Below are 18,331 nucleotides of genomic sequence, written 5' to 3'. Positions count from 1 at the left end.
TATCATACAGCTTATTAAATAAACATCTTCGGTTAGGATATTAGTTTTAAAGTATTAAAACTCCTTTTAACGCCTAAATCGGCTGTTTAAGACAAAAAAACTTGCAATAAACGTTTTTTATCGTTTAATATTTAAGTTATTTCGATTTTTGTTTATAATATTCTTGTTATATTTCGTACAGCTAATTAAATAAAGCTCTTCGGTTAGGAATATTAGTTTTAAAGTATTAAAAATCCTTTTGACGTCAAAATCGGCTGTTTGAGACGAAATACTTGCAGTAAATATTGTTTATCGTTCATTATTTGAGTTCATTTGATAATTAGTTACAATATTCTTGTTATAACTCGTAAAGGTAATTTAGTAAACGTCTTCGGTAAGAAATATTAGTTTTAAAGTATTAAAACTCCTTTTGATGTCAAAATCGGCGGTTTAAGACGAAATACTTACAATAAGCATTGTATATCGTACATTATTTGAGTTACTCGATTTTTGTTTATAATATTCTTGTTATATATCATACAGCTAAATTATTAAAGCTCTTCGGTTAGGAATATTAGTTTCAAACTATTAAAACTCCTTTTGACGTCAAAATTAGCTTTTTAAGACGAAATACTTGCAATAAACATTGTTTATTATTCATTATTCGAGTTATTTGATTATTAGTTACAATATTCTAGTAATAATTCGTACAGCTAATTAAAAAAAGCTCTTCGGATATAAATATTAGATTTGAAGTATTAAAACTCCCTTTGACGTCAAAATCGGCTATTTACGACGAAACACTTGCAATAAACATTGTTTATCGTTCATTATTTAAGTTATTTCGATGGTTAGTTACAATATTCTTGTAATAACTCGTAAAGGTAATTCAATAAACGTCTTCAGTTAAAAATATTATTTTCAAAAGATTTAAACACCTTTTGACGTCAAAATCGGCTTTTTAAGACGAAATACTTGCAATAAACATTGTTTATCGTACAGTATTTAAGTTATTTCAATTGTTGGTTATAATTTTATTGTATTAAATCATAAAGCTTATTAAAAAAACCTCTTCGGTACCTTTTTATATATCGTGCACTATTTGAATTACTTTGATTATTATAATAGTATTCTTGTAATATATCATACGGCTAATTAAATAAAAATCTTCGGTTAGGATATTTGTTTTTAAGTAGTAAAACTCTTTTTGATGTTTAAATCAGCTGTTTAAGACGAAATACTTGCAATAAACATTTTTTATCGTTTAATATTTTAGTTATTTCGATTATTAGTTAAAATAATCTTGTTATCACTCATAAAGGTAATTTAATAAACGTCTTCGGTTAAAAATATTTGTTTTAAAGCATGAAAACTTCCTTTGACGTCAAAATAGACTGTTTAAGACGAAATACTTGCAAAAAACATTGTTTATCGTTCACTAATTGAGTAATTTCGACTTTTAATTATAATATTGGTGTAATATTATGTGCAGCTATTTTAATAAACGTCTTTAGTTAGTAATCCAACTTCAAATATATTAAAAGTACTTTAGACGTTAAAATAGGCTGTTTTAAATTAAATACTTGTATTAAACCTTTTTTTTTCGTACACTATATGAATTATTTTGAGTATTGGCATTAATATTCTTGTAATTAGTCATACAGCTAATTAAAAAAAACCTCTTCGGATAGGAATATTAGTTTTAATGTATTAAAACTCTATTTGACGTCAAAATCGGCTGTTTAAGACGAAATACATGCAATAAACATGCTTATCATACTATATTTGAGTTATTTTGATTTTTGGTTATAATGTTCTTGTAGTATTTTGTACAGCTAGATTAATAAACCTCTTAGGCTAGTAATCTAACTTTGAACATATTAAAAGTACTATAGACGTTATAGTAGACTGTTTTAAACAAAATAACTATTTCAAACCATTTTTTATTGTACGTAATTTGAATTACTTTGATTATTAATATTAATAAACTTGAAATATGTCATACAGCTAATTAAATAAACCTCTCCGGTAAGGAATATTAGTTTTAAAGTATTAAAACTTCTTTTGATGTCAAAATTGGCGGTTTACGACGAAATACTTACAATAAACATTGTTTATCGTACATTATTTGAGTTATTTCGATTTTTGTTTATAATATTCTTGTAATAATTCGTACAGCTAATTAAATAAAGCTCTTCGGTTAGGAATGATAGTTTTAAAGCGTTAAAACTACTTTTCTGTCAAAATCGGCTGTTAAAAACGAGATACTTGCAATAAACATTGTTTATTGTACATTATTTGAGTTATTTCGACTTTTGAATATAATAATCTTGTAATATTTTGTGTAGCTAATTTTATAAACGTCTTAGGTTAGTAATCTAACTTTAAATATATTAAAAATAGTCTAGATATTATAATAGGCTTTTTAAAACAGAATAACTATATTAAACCCTTTTTTATCGTACGTTATTTGAATTACTTTGATTATTATATTAGTATTCTTGTAATATATCATACAGCTAATTAAATAAACATCTACGGTTAGGATATTAGTTTTAAAGTATTAAAACTCCTTTTAACGCCTAAATCGGCTGTTTAAGACAAAAAACTTGCAATAAACGTTTTTTATCGTTTAATATTTAAGTTATTTCGATTTTTGTTTATAATATTCTTGTAATATTTCGTACAGCTAATTAAATAAAGCTCTTAGGTTAGGAATATTAGTTTTAAAGTATTAAAAATCCTTTTGACGTCAAAATCGGCTGTTTGAGACGAAATACTTGCAGTAAATATTGTTTATCGTTCATTATTTGAGTTATTTTGATAATTAGTTATAATATTCTTGTAATAACTCGTAAAGGTAATTTAGTAAACGTCTTCGGTAAGAAATATTAGTTTTAAAGTATTAAAACTCCTTTTGATGTCAAAATCAGCTGTTTAAGACGAAATACTTACAATAAACATTGTATATCGTACATTATTTGAGTTATTTCGATTTTTGTTTATAATATTCTTGTTATATATCATACAGCTAAATTATTAAAGCTCTTCGGTTAGGAATATTAGTTTTAAACTATTAAAACTCCTTTTGACGTCAAAATTAGCTTTTTAAGACGAAATACTTGCAATAAACATTGTTTATCATTCATTATTTGAGTTATTTCGATTAATAGTTACAATATTCTTGTAATAACTCGTACAGCTAATTAAAAAAAGCTCTTCGGATATAAATATAGTTTTAAGTATTAAAACTCCCTTTGACGTCAAAATCGGCTGTTTAAGACGAAATACTTGCAATAAACATTGTTTATTGTACAGTATTTAAGTTATTTCAATTGTTGGTTATAATTTTATTGTATTAAATCATAAAGCTTATTAAAAAAACCTCTTCGGTACCTCTTTATTTATCGTGCACTATTTGAATTACTTTGATTATTATTATAGTATTCTTGTAATATATCATACGGCTAATTAAATAAAAATCTTCGGTTAGGATATTTGTTTTAAAGTAGTAAAACTCTTTTTGATGTTTAAATCAGCTGTTTAAGACGAAATACTTACAACAAACATTGTTTATCGTTTAATATTTAAGTTATTTTGATTATTAGTTGAAATAATCTTGTTATAACTCATAAAGGTAATTTAATAAACGTCTTCGGTTAAAAATATTTGTTTTAAAGCATGAAAACTTCCTTTGACGTCAAAATGGACTGTTTAAGACGAAATACTTGCAAAAAACATTGTTTATCGTTCATTAATTGAGTATTTTGACTTTTGATTATAATATTGGTGTAATATTATGTGCAGCTAATTTAATAAACGTCTTTAGTTAGTAATCCAACTTCAAACATATTAAAAGTACTTTGACGTTAAAATAGGCTGTTTTAAACAAAATACATGTAATAAACCTTTTTTTCTCGTACACTAATTGAATTATTATGAGTATTGGCATTAATATTCTCGTAATTAGTCATACAACTAATTAAAAAAAACCTCTTCGGATAGGAATATTAGTTTAAATGTATTAAAACTCCTTTTGACGTCAAAATCGGATGTTTGAGACGAAATACTTGCAGTAATCATTGTTTTTCGTTCATTATTTGAGTTATTTCGATTTTTAGTTACAATATTCTTGTAATAACTTGTAAAGGTTATTTAATAACGTCTTCGGTTAAAAGTATTAGTTTTAAAGCATCGAAAGTTCCTTTGACGTCAAACCCGACTGTTTAAGACGAAATACTTGCAATAAGCATTGTTTATCGTTCATTATTTGAGTTATTTCAATATTTGGTTATATTATTTGTGTAATATTATGTGTATCTATTTTAATAAACGTCTTTAGTTAGTAATCCAACTTTAAACATATTAAAAGTACTATAGACATTATAATAGGCTGTTTTAAACAAAATACTTGTATTAAACCCTTTTTTCTCGTACACTATATGAATTATTTTGAGTATTGACATTAATATTTTTGTAATATGTCATACAGCTAATAAAATAAACCTCTTCGGATAGGAATATTAGTTTTAAAGTATTAAAACTCCTTTTGACGTCAAAATCGGCTGTTTTAAACAAAATACTTGCAGTCAACATTGTTTATCGTTCATTATTTGAGTTATTTTCAAAATTAGTTACAATATTCTGGTAATAACTCGTACAACTAATTAAAAAAGTTCTTCGGATAGGAATATTAGTTTTAAAGTATTAAAACTCCCTTCGACGTCAAAATCGGCTATTTAAGACGAAATACTTGCAAAAAACATTGTTTATCGTTCATTATTTGAGTTATTACGACGGTTAGTTACAATATTCATGTAATAACTCGTAAAGGTAATTTGATAAACGTCTTCAGTTAATAATTCTTTTTTTAAAATATATAAACACCTTTTGACGTCAAAATCGGCTGTTGAAGACGAAATACTTGCAATAAACATTGTTTATTGTATAGTATTTAAGTTATTTCTATTGATGATTATTATTTTATTGTAGTATATCATACAACTTATTAAAAAAACCTCATCGGTTTGAAATATTATTTTTAAATTATTAAAACTCCTTTTGACGTCAAAATTGGCTGTTTAAGACGAAATAATTGCAATAAACTTTGTTTATCGTTGTTTATTTGAGTTATTTTGATTATCGGTATTAATATTCTTGAAATATATCATACAGCTAATTCAATGAAGCTCATCGGTTAGAAATATTAGTTTTAAAGTATTAAAACTCCTTTTGACCTCTAAATCGGCTGTTTAAGACGAAACACTTGCAATAAACATTGTTTAAAGTACATTATTTGAGTTATTTCAATTTTTGGTTATAAAATGCTTGTAATATAACATACAATTAACTAAATAAACCTCTTAGGTTAAAATTATTATTTTTAAAGAATTAAAACCCCTTTTGACGTCAAAATCGGCTGTTTAAGATAAAACACTTGCAATAAACATTGTTTATCGTACAGTATATAATTTATTCTAATTTTTGTTTAAAATATTCGTCTAACACTTCGTACAGCTAATTAAATAAATTTCTTCGGTTAAGAACATTATTTTTAAAGTATTAAAACTCCTTTTGACGTCAAAATTGGCTGTTAAAAACGAAACACTTGAAATAAACATTGTTTATCGTAAAGTGTTTAAGTTATTCCATTTGTTGTTTATAATATTTTTGTAATATTTTGTATAGCTAATTAAATAAACGTCTTTAGTTAGTAATCCAAATTTAAACATATTAAAAGTACTATTGACGTTATAATAGGCTATTTTAACAAAATACTTGTATTAAACCCTTTTTTCTTGTACAATATATAAATTATTTTGATTATTGGCTTTACTAATCATGTAATTTATCATACAGCTAATTAAAACAACCTCTTCGGATAGGAATATTAGTTTTAATGTATTAAAACTCCTTTTGACGTCAAAATCGGATGTTTCAGACGAAATATTTGCAGTAAACATTGTTTTTTGTTCATTATTTGAGTTATTTCGATTTTTAGTTACAATATTCTTGTAATAACTCGTAAAGGTTATTTAATAAACGTCTTTGGTTAAAAGTATTAGTTTCAAAGTTTTAAAACTCCTTTTGACGTCAAAATCGGCTATATAAGACAAAATACATGCAATAAACATTGTTTATTGTACATTATTTGAGTTATTTTGACTTTTAATCATAATATTCTTTTAATATTTTGTATAGCTAATTTAATAAACGTCTTAGGTTAGTAATCTAACTTTAAACATATTAAAAGTACTATAGACGTTATATTAGGCTTTTATAAACAGAATAACTATATTAAACCCTTTTTTATCGTACGTTGTTTGAATTACTTTGATTATTATATTAGTATTCTTGTAATATATCATTCGGCTAATTAAATAAACATCTTCGGTAAGAATATTAGTTTTAAAGTATTAAAACTTCTTTTGACGTTTAAATCGGCTGTTTAAGACGAAATACTTGCAATAAACATTGTTTATCGTTCATTATATAAGTTATTTTGATTATTAGTTAAAATATTCTTGTAATAACTCATAAAAGTAATTTAATAAACGTCTTCGGTTAAAAATATTTGTTTCAAAGCATCAAAACTTCCTTTGACTTCAATTCCGACTGTATAAGACGAAATATTCGCAATAAACATGGTTTATCGTTCATTATTTGTGTTATTTCGACTTTTTGTTATAATATCGGTGTAATATTATGTGTATCTATTTTAATAAACGTCTTTAGTTAGTAATCCAACTTTAAACATATTAAAAGTACTATAGACATTATAATAGGCTGTTTTAAACAAAATACTTGTATTAAACCCTTTTTTCTCGTACACTATATGAATTATTTTGAGTATTGACATTAATATTTTTGTAATATGTCATACAGCTAATTAAATAAACCTCTTCGGATAGGAATATTAGTTTTAAAGTATTTAAACTCCTTTTGACGTCAAAATCGGCTGTTTAAGACGAAATACTTGCAATAAAAACTGTTTATCGTTTATTATTTGAGTTATTTCGATTATTTGTTACAATATTTTTGTAATAGCTCGTAAAGGTAATTTAATAAACGTCTTCGGGTAAAAATATTAGTTTTAAAGTTTTAAAACTCCTTTTGACGTCAAAATCGGCTGTTTAAGACAAGACACTTGCAATAAACATTGTTTTTCGTACAGTATTTAAGTTATATTGATTGTTGGTTATAATAATCTTGTAATATTTTCTAGAGCTAATTAGATAAAGCTTTTCGGTTAGGATGTTAGTTTTAAAGTATTAAAACTCTATTTGACGTCAAAATCGGCTGTTTAAGACTAAATACATGCAATAAACATGCTTATCGTACTATATTTGAGTTATTTCGATTTTTGGTTATAATGTTCTTGTAGTATTTTGTACAGCTAGATTAATAAACCTCTTAGGTTAGTAATCTAACTTTGAACATTATAAAAGTACTATAGACGTTATAGTAGACTGTTTTAAACAAAATAACTATATCAAACCTTTTTTTATTGTACGTTATTTGAATTACTTTGATTATTAATATTAATAATCTTGAAATATGTCATACAGCTAATTAAATAAACCTCTCCGGTAAGGAATATTAGTTTTAAAGTATTAAAACTTCTTTTGATGTCAAAATTGGCGGTTTACGACGAAATACTTACAATAAACATTGTTTATCGTACATTATTTGAGTTATTTCGATTTTTGTTTATAATATTCTTGTAATATTTGTACAGCTAATTAAATAAAGCTCTTCGGTTAGGAATGATAGTTTTAAAGTATTAAAACTACTTTTCTGTCAAAATCGGCTGTTTAAGACGAAATACTTGCAATAAACATTGTTTATTGTACATTATTTGAGTTATTTCGACTTTTGAATATAATAATCTTGTAATATTTTGTGTAGCTAATTTTATAAACGTCTAGGTTAGTAATCTAACTTTAACTATATTAAAAATAGTCTAGATATTATAATAGGCTTTTTAAAACAGAATAACTATATTAAACCCTTTTTTATCGTACGTTATTTGAATTAATTTGATTATTATATTAGTATTCTTGTAATATATCATACAGCTAATTAAATAAACATCTTAGGTTAGGATATTAGTTTTAAAATATTAAAACTCCTCTTAACGCCTAAATCGGCTGTTTAAGACAAAAAACTTGCAATAAATATTGTTTATCGTTCATTATTTGAGTTCTTTTGATAATTAGTTACAATATTCTTGTTATAACTCGTAAAGGTAATTTAGTAAACGTCTTCGGTAAGAAATATTAGTTTTAAAGTATTAAAACTCCTTTTGATGTCAAAATCGGCGGTTTAAGACGAAATACTTACAATAAGCATTGTATATCGTACATTATTTGAGTTATTTCGATTTTTGTTTATAATATTCTTGTTATATATCATACAGCTAAATTATTAAAGCTCTTCGGTTAGGAATATTAGTTTTAAACTATTAAAACTCCTTTTGACGTCAAAATTAGCTTTTTAAGACGAAATACTTGCAATAAACATTGTTTATTATTCATTATTCAAGTTATTTGATTATTAGTTACAATATTCTTGTAATAATTCGTACAGCTAATTAAAAAAAGCTCTTCGGATATAAATATTAGATTTGAAGTATTAAAACTCCCTTTGACGTCAAAATCGGCTATTTACGACGAAACACTTGCAATAAACATTGTTTATCGTTCATTATTTAAGTTATTTCGATGGTTAGTTACAATATTCTTGTAATAACTCGTAAAGGTAATTCAAAAAACGTCTTCAGTTAAAAATATTATTTTCAAAAGATTTAAACACCTTTTGACGTCAAAATCGGCTTTTTAAGACGAAATACTTGAAATAAACATTGTTTATCGTACAGTATTTAAGTTATTTCAATTGTCGGTTATAATTTTATTGTATTAAATCATAAAGCTAATTAAAAAAACCTCTTCGGTACCTCTTTATTTATCGTGCACTATTTGAATTACTTTGATTATTATAATAGTATTCTTGTAATATATCATACGGCTAATTAAATAAAAATCTTCGGTTAGGATATTGTTTTAAAGTAGTAAAACTCTTTTTGATGTTTAAATCAGCTGTTTAAGACGAAATACTTGCAATAAACATTGTTTATCGTTTAATATTTAAGTTATTTCGATTATTAGTTAAAATAATCTTGTTATAACTCATATAGGTAATTTATTAAACGTCTTCGGTTAAAAATATTTGTTTTAAAGCATGAAAACTTCCTTTGACGTCAAAATGGACTGTTTAAGACGAAATACTTGCAAAAAACATTGTTTATCGTTCATTAATTGAGTATTTCGACTTTTGATTATAATATTGGTGTAATATTGTGTGCAGCTATTTTAATAAACGTCTTTAGTTAGTAATACAACTTCAAACATATTAAAAGTACTTTAGACGTTAAAAATGGCTGTTTTAAACAAAATACTTGTATTAAACCTTTTTTTCGCGTACACTATTTGAATTATTTTAAGTATTGGCATTAATATTCTTGTAATCAGTCATACAGCTAATTAAAAAAAACCCTTCGGATAGGAATATTAGTTTTAATGTATTAAAACTCATATTCCTATCCGAAGAGGTTTTTTTTTATTAGCTGTATGACTAATTACAAGAATATTAATAGTTTTAATGTATTAAAACTTCTTTTGACTTCAAAATCGGATGTTTGGGACGAAATACTTGCAGTAATCATTGTTTTTCGTTCATTATTTGAGTTATTTCGATTTTTAGTTACAATATTCTTGTAATAACTCGTAAAGGTTATTTAATAAACGTCTTTGGTTAAAAGTATTAGTTTTAAAGCATCAAAAGTTCCTTTGACGTCAAAACCAACTGTTTAAGACGAAATACTTGCAATAAGCATTGTTTATCATTCGTTATTTGAGTTATTTTAATTTTTGGTTATATTATTGATGTTATATTATGTACAGCTAATTTATCGAACGTCTTTAGTTGATAATCCAACTTTAAACATATTAAAATTACTATAGACGTTATAATAGGCTGTTTTAAACAAAATACTTGTATTAAAACCTTTTTTTCTCGTACACTATATGATCTATTTGAATTATTTCGATTATTAGTTAAAATATTCTTGTAATAACTCGAAAAGGTATTTTAATAAATGTCTTCGGATAAAAATATTAGTTTTAAAGTTATAAAAACCTTTTGACGTCAAAATCGGCTGTTTAAGACGAAAACTTGTAATAAACATTGTATATCGTACAGTATTTAAGTTATATTAATTGTTGGTTATAATATTCTTGTAATATTTTCTAGAGCTAATAAAATAAAGCTCTTCGGTTAGGAATATTAGTTTTAGAATATTGTAACTCTGGTTGACGTCAAAATCGGCTTTTTAAAACGAAATAAATGCAATAAACATGCTTATCGTACATTATTTGAGTTATTTCGACTCTGGTTATAATGTTCTTGTAATATTTTGTACAGCTAGATTAATAAACCTCTTAGGTAAGTAATCTAACTTTGAACATATTAAAAGTACTATAGACGTTATAGTAGACTGTTTTAAACAAAATAACTATATCTAACCCTTTTTTATTGTACGTTATGTGAATTACTTTAATTATTAATAATAATATTCTTGAAATATATCATACAGCTAATTGAATAAACCTCTTCGGTAAAGATCATTAGTTTTAAAGTATTAAAACTCCTTCTGATGTTAAAATCGGCGGTTTAAGACGAAATACTTACAATAAATATTGTTTATCGTACATTATATGAGTTATTTCGACTTTTGGTTATAAATTTGGTGTAATATTATGTAAAGCTAATTTAATAAACGTCTTTAGTTATTAATCAAACTTTAAATTAAATTATTAAATTAATTATTAAGTATTAAAACTTCTTTTGACGTCAGAATCGACTGTTTGAGACGAAATACTTGCAATAAACATTATTTATCGTACACTATTTGAGTTATTTCGACTATTGGTTATAATATTCTTGGAATACTTTGTACATCTTGTTTAATTAACGTCTTTGGCTAGTAGTCTAATTTAAAACATATAAAAAGTACTATAGACGTTATAATAGGCTGTTTTAAACAAAATACTTGTATTAAACCGTTTCTTTATCGTACACTAAATGAATTTTTTTGATTATTGCATTAATATTCTTGTAATAAACCATACAGCTATCTTAATAAACCTCTTCGGTTAAAAATATTATTTTTAATATATAAAAACTATATAAAACTGATTTTAAAATGTCAAAATCGGCTTTTTAAGACGAAACTAATGCAATAAACATTGTTTATCGTTCAATATTTTAGTTATTTCGATTATTCGTTAAAACACTCTTGTAATAACTCATAAAAGTAATTCAATAAACGTCTTCAGTTAAAAATATTATTTTCAAAAGATTTAAACACCTTTTGACGTCAAAATCGGCTTTTTAAGACGAAATACTTGCAATAAACATTGTTTATCGTACAGTATTTAAGTTATTTAGACTGTTGGTTATAATATTCTTGTAATATTTCAAACAGCTAATTAAATAAAGCTTTTCTGTGAAAAATATTAGTTTAAAAGTATTAAAACTATTTTTAACGTATTAAAAGTCCCTTTTAAGTCAAAATCGGCTGTTTGAGAAGAAATACTTGCAATAAACATTGCTTATTTTACATTATTTGAGTTAATTCGGATTTTGGTAATAAAATTTTTGTAATATTTTGTATAGCTAATTTAATAAACAACTTCGGTTTCTAATCTAGCTTTAAACATAAAAATGTACTATAGACCTTATAATAGGCCGTTAAGACGAAATACTTTTAATAAACATTGTTTATCGTTCATTATTTGAGTTATTATAATTTTTCGTTATAAAATGCTTGTATTACATCACACAGCTAATTTCTTAGAGCTTTTTGGTTAGGAATATTAGTTTTAATGTATTAAAACTCCTTTTGACGTCAAAATCGGCTTTTTAAGACAAAATACTTACAATAAACATTGTTTATCGTTCATTATTTGAGTTATTTTGACTTTTGGTTACAATATTGGTGTAATATTATGTACAGCTTATTTATTTAACGTCTTTAGTTAGTAATTCAACTTTAAACAAAGTAAAAGTACTATAGACGTTATAATAGGCTATTTTCAACAAAATACTTGTATTAAACCCTTTTTTCTTGTACAATATATGACCTATTTTGATTATTGGAATTAATAATCATGTAATATATCATACTGCTAATTAAATAAACTTCTTCGGATAGAAATATTAGTTTTAAAGTATTAAAACACCTTTTGACGGCAAAAACGGCTGTTTGAGACGTAATACTTGCAGTAAACATTGTTTATCGTTCATTATTTGAGTTATTTTGATACTATTTACAATATTTTGTAATAACTCGTAAAGGTAATTTAATAAACGTCTTCTGTTAAAAATATTAGTTTTTAAGTTTTAAAATTCCTTTTGACGTTAAAATCGGCTGTTTAAGACCAAAAACTTACAATAAACATATCGTACATTGTTTAAGTTGTTTTGACTTTTGGTTATAATATTCGTGTAATTTTTGTACAGCTAATTTAATAAACGTCTTAGGTTAGTAATATAACTTAAAACTTATTAAAAGTACTATAGACGTAATAATAGGTTTTTTTAAACAGAATAACTAGATTAAACCCTTTTCAACCGACGTTATTTGGATTTTGATTATTATAGTAGTATTCTTTTTATAAATCATACGGCTAATTAAATAAACATCTTCGGTTAGGATATTAGTTTTTAGATATTAAAACTTATTTTGACGTTTAAATCGGCTGTTTAAGACGAAATACTTGCAATAAACATTGTTTATCGTTTAATATTTAAGTTATTTCGATTATTAGTTAAAATATTCTTGTAATAACTCAAAAAGGTAATTTAATAAACGTCTTCGGTAAAAAATATTTGTTTTAAAGCATCAAAACTTCCTTTAACGTCAAAACCGACTGTTTAAGACGAAATACATGCAATAAGTATTGTTTATCGTTCATTATTTGAGTTATTTCAAATTTTGGTTATAATATTGGTGTAATATTATGTACAGCTACTTTAATAAACGTCTTTAGTTAGTAATCCAATTTTAAACATATTAAAAGTACTATAGACGTTATTATAGGCTGTTTTAAACAAAATACTTGTATTTAACCCTCTTTCTCGTACACTATATGAATCATTTGAGTTATTTCGATTATTAGTTACAATATACTTGGTATAACTCGTAAAGTTAATTTAATAAATGTCTTTGGTTAAAAATATTAGTTTTAAAGTTTTAAAACTCCTTTTTACATCAAAATCGGCTGTTTAAGACGAAATACTTGTAAAAAACATTTTTTATCGTACAGTATTTAAGTTGTATTAATTGTTGGTTATAATATTCTTGTAATATTTCTAATTAAATAAAGCTCTACGGTTAGGAATATTAGTTTTAAAGTATTGTAATTCTGGTTGACGACAAAATCGGCGGTTTAAAACGATATAAATGCAATAAACATGCTCATCGTACATTATTTGAGTTAATTCGACTTTTGGTTATAATGTTCTTGTAATATTTTGTACAGCTAGATTAATAAACCTCTTAGGTTAATAATCTAACTTTGAACTTATTAAAAGTACTATAGACGTTATAGTAGACTGTTTTAAACAAAATAACTATGTCAAACCCTTTTTTATGGTACGTTATTTGAATTACTTTAAATAATTAATATTAATATTCTTTAAATATTTCATACAGCTAATTAAATAAACCTCTCAGGTAGAAAACATTAGTTTTAAAGTATTAAAACTCCTTCTGATGTCAAAATGGCGGTTTAAGACGAAATACTTACAATAAACATTGTTTATCGTACATTTTTTAAGTTGCTTCGACTTTTGGCTATAAACTTGGTGTAATATTATGTACAGCTAATTTAATAAACGTCTTTAGTTAAAAATATTTGTTTGAAAGCAGAAAAACTTCCTTTGTCGTCAAAACCGACTGTTTAAAACGAAATATTTGCAAAAATTGAATAATAAATCGTTCATTATTTGAGTTATTTCGACTCTTGGTTATATTATTGGTGTAATATTATGCACAGCTAATTTAATAAACGTATTTAATTATTAATCCAACTTTAAACATATTAAAAGTACTATAGAAGTTATAATAGGCTGTTTTAAACAAAATACTTGTATTAAACCCTTTTTTTATTGTATAATATATGAATAATTTTGATTATTGGCATTAATAATCATGTAATATATCACAGAGCTAATTAAATAAACATCTTCGGATAGAAATATTAGTTTTAAAGTATAAAAACTCCTTTTAACGTCAAAATCGGCTGTTTAAGACGAAATACTTGCAGTAAGTATTGTTTATCGTTTATTATTTGAGTTATTTCGATTATTAAAATTAATATTCTTGTAATAACTCTTAAAGGTAATTTAATAAACATCTTCGGTTAAAAATATTAATTTTAAAACTCCTTTTGACGTGAAAATCGGCTATTTAAGACGAAACACTTGCAACAAACATTGTTTATCGTACAGTATTTAAGTTATTGCGATTGTTGGTTATAATATTCCTGTAATATTTAGTACAGCTATTTAAATAAAGCTCTTCGGTTAGGAATATTAGTTTTAAAGTATTTAAACTTCTTTTGACGTCAATATCGGCTGTTTAAGACGAAATACTTGCAATAAACATTGTTTATCGTACATTATTTGAGTTGTTTCGATTGTTGGTTATAATCTTCTTGTAATATATTAACAGCTAATTGAATAAAGTTCTTCAGTTAGTAATCCAACTTTAAACATATTAAAAGTACATACTAAATACATTATAATAGGCTGTTTTGAACAAAATACTTGTATTAAACCCTTTTTTAACGCACATTATATGATTTATTTTGATTATTGGCATTAATATTCTTGTATTATATCATACAGCTTATTTAATAAACCTCTTTGGTTAGAAAAAATAGTTTTAAAGTATTAAAATTCCTTTTGACTCGAAAATCGGCTGTTTAAGACGAAACATTTGCAATAAAGATTGTTTATCGTACAGTATTTAAGTTATTTAAATTGTTGGTTATTATTTTACTGTAGTATATCATACAGCTTATTTAATTAAACCTCTTCGGTAAGGAATATTATTTTTAAAGTATTAAAACTCCTTTTGATGTCAAAATCGGCTGATTAAAACGAAATACTTGCAATAAACATTGTTTATAGTACATTATTTGAGTTAATTCAATTTTTGGTTATAAAATGCTTGTAATATATCATACAATTAACCAATTAATCACAATTTTAACAGTATTAAAATTAGTTATAAAGTATTTAAATTAGTTTTAGAGTATTAAAACTCCTTTTGATGTCGAAATCGGCTGTTTAAGACGAAATACTTGCAATAAACATTGTTTATCGTTTATTATTTGAATTATTTCGATTTTTACTTACAATATTCTTGTAATAACTTGTAAAGGTAATTTATTAAACGTCTTCAATTAATAGTATTATTTTTAAAATATTTAAACACCTTTTAACGTCAAAATCGGCTGTTTAAGACGAAACACTTGCAATAAACATTGTTTATAGTACATTATTTGAGTTATTTTAATTTTTGGTTATAAAATGCTTGTAAAAAATCATACAATTAACTAAATAAACCTCTTAGGTTAGCAGTATTAGTTTAAAGTCTTAAAACAACTTATGACGTCAAAATCGGCTTTTTAAGACGATATATTTGCAAAATACATTGTTTATCGTTATTTATTTGAATTTTTTCGATTATTAGTTAAACTGTTAGTAATAACTTGTAAGGGTAATTTAATAAAGTTTTTCGATTAAAAATACTAGTTTTAAAGTATTTAAACTAGTTTTGACGTCAAAATTGGCTGTTTACGACGAAACACTTACGATAAACATTATTTATAGTTCATTATTTGAGTTATTTCAATTATTAGTAACAATATACTTGTAATATTTTTATAGCTTATTTTATAAACGTCTTTGGTTAGTAATCTAACTTTAAACAAATTAAAAGTACTATAGACATTATAATAGGCTGTTTTAAACAAAAAACTTGTACTAAACCCTTTTTTCTAGTATACTAATAAATTATTTTGATTATTGGCATCAATAATCTTCTGAATATATAATACAGCTAATTAAATAAACCTTATCGGTTAGGAATATTAGTTTTAAACTATTAAAACTTCTTTTGACGTCAAATCAGCTGTATAAGACGAAATACTTGCCATAAACATTGCTAATCGTTTATTATTTGAGTTATTTTGATTATTATATATAATTTGCATGTAATATATCATACAGGTAATTATATAAGCCTTTACAGTTAGGAATTATAGTTTAAAGTGTTCAAACTCCTTTTGAAGTCAAAATCAGCTGTTTAAGACAAATAACTTGCCATAAACATTGTTTATCGTTTATTATTTGAGTTATTTCAATTATTAGTTACAATATACTGGTAATAACTCGTAATAGTAATTTAATAAACGTGTTGCAATGAAAATATTATTTTTATAGTTTTAAAAGTTCTTTGACGTCAAAATCGGCTGTTTCAGACGAAGTATTGCAACAAACATTGTTTATCATACAGTATTTAAGTTATTGCGATTGTTGGTTATAATATTCCTGTAATATTTCGTAGAGCTAATTAAATAAAGCTCTCCGGTTAGGAATATTAGTTTTAAAGTATTAAAACTCCTTTTGATGTCAAAATCGGCTGTTTAAGACGAAATACCTGTAATAAATATGTTTATTGAACATTATTTGACTTATTTCGACTTTTGATTATAATATTCCTGTAATATTTTGTATAGCTAATTTAATTAATGTCTTAGGTTAGTAATCTAACTTTAAACATATTAAAAGTACTATAGACATTATAATAGGCTTTTATAAACGGAATAACTATATTAAACCCTTTTTTATCGTACGTTATTAGAATTACTTCGATTATTATATTAGTATTCTTCTAATATATCATACGGCTAATTAAATAAACATCTTCGGTAAGAATATTAGTTTTAAAGTATAAAAACTGCTTTTGACGTTTAAATCGGCTGTTTAAGACGTAATACTTGCAATAAACAGTGTTTATTCTTCAATATTTAAGTTAATTTGATTATTAGTTAAAATATTCTAGTAATAACTCATATAGGTAATTTAATAAACGTGTTCGGTTAAAAATATTTGTTTCAAAGCATTAAAACTTCGTTTGACTTCAAAACCGAAGGTTTAAGGCGAAATACTTGCAATAAACATTTTTTATCGTCTAATATTTGAGTTATTTCGTTTTTTTGTTATAATATTGGTGTTATATTATGTGCATCTATTTTAATAAACATCTTTAGTTAGTATTCAAACTTCAAACATATAAAAAGTACTATAGACGTTATATTAGGCTGTTTTAAACAAAATAGTTGTATTAAACCCTTTTTTCTCGTAAACTATATGAATTAATTTTAGTATTGTCATTAATATTCTTGTATATTTCATATAGCTATTTTAATAAACCTCTTCGGTTAAATGTATTAGTTTTAAAGTATTTAAACAACTTTTGACGTCAAAATCGGCTGTTTAAGACGAAATACTTGAAATAAAAATTGTTTATCGTTTATTATTTAAGTTATTTCGATTATTTGTTACTCTATTTTTGTAATAACTCGTAAAGGTTATTTAATAAACGTCTTCGGATAAAAATATTAGTTTTAAAGTTTTAAAACTCATTTTGACGTCAAAATCGGCTAATTAAGACGAGAAACTTGCAATAAACATTGTTTATCGTACAGTATTTACGTTATATTGATTGTTGGTTATAATGATCTTGTAATATTTTCAAGAGCTAATTAGATAAAGCTCTTCGGTTAGGATGTTAGTTTTAAAGTATTAAAACTCTGTTTGACGTCAAAATTGGCTGTTTAAGACGAAATACATGCATTAAAACTTGTTTATCGTACATTATTTGAATTATTTCGACTATTGGTTATTATGTTCTTGTAGTATTTTGTACAGCTAGATTAATAATCCTCTTAGGTTAGTAATCTAACTTTGAACATATTGAAAGTACTATAGACATTATAGTAGACTGTTTTAAACAAAATAACTATATCAAACCTTTTTTTATTGTACGTTATTTGAATTACTTTGATTATTAATATTAATATTCTTGAAATATGTCATACAGCTAATTAAATAAACCTCTTCGTTAAAGAATATTAGTTTTAAAGTATTAAAACTTCTTTTGATGTCAAAATCGGCGGTTTACGACGAAATACTTACAATGAACATTGTTTATTGT

The sequence above is a fragment of the Thalia democratica genome, chromosome 2 (genome assembly GCF_965202585.1).
Source record: "Thalia democratica chromosome 2, ktThaDemo2.hap1.1, whole genome shotgun sequence".
Lineage (NCBI taxonomy): Eukaryota > Metazoa > Chordata > Thaliacea > Salpida > Salpidae > Thalia > Thalia democratica.
The sequence above is the reverse complement of the archived record's forward strand: the minus strand, read 5'-3'. Positions refer to the sequence as shown.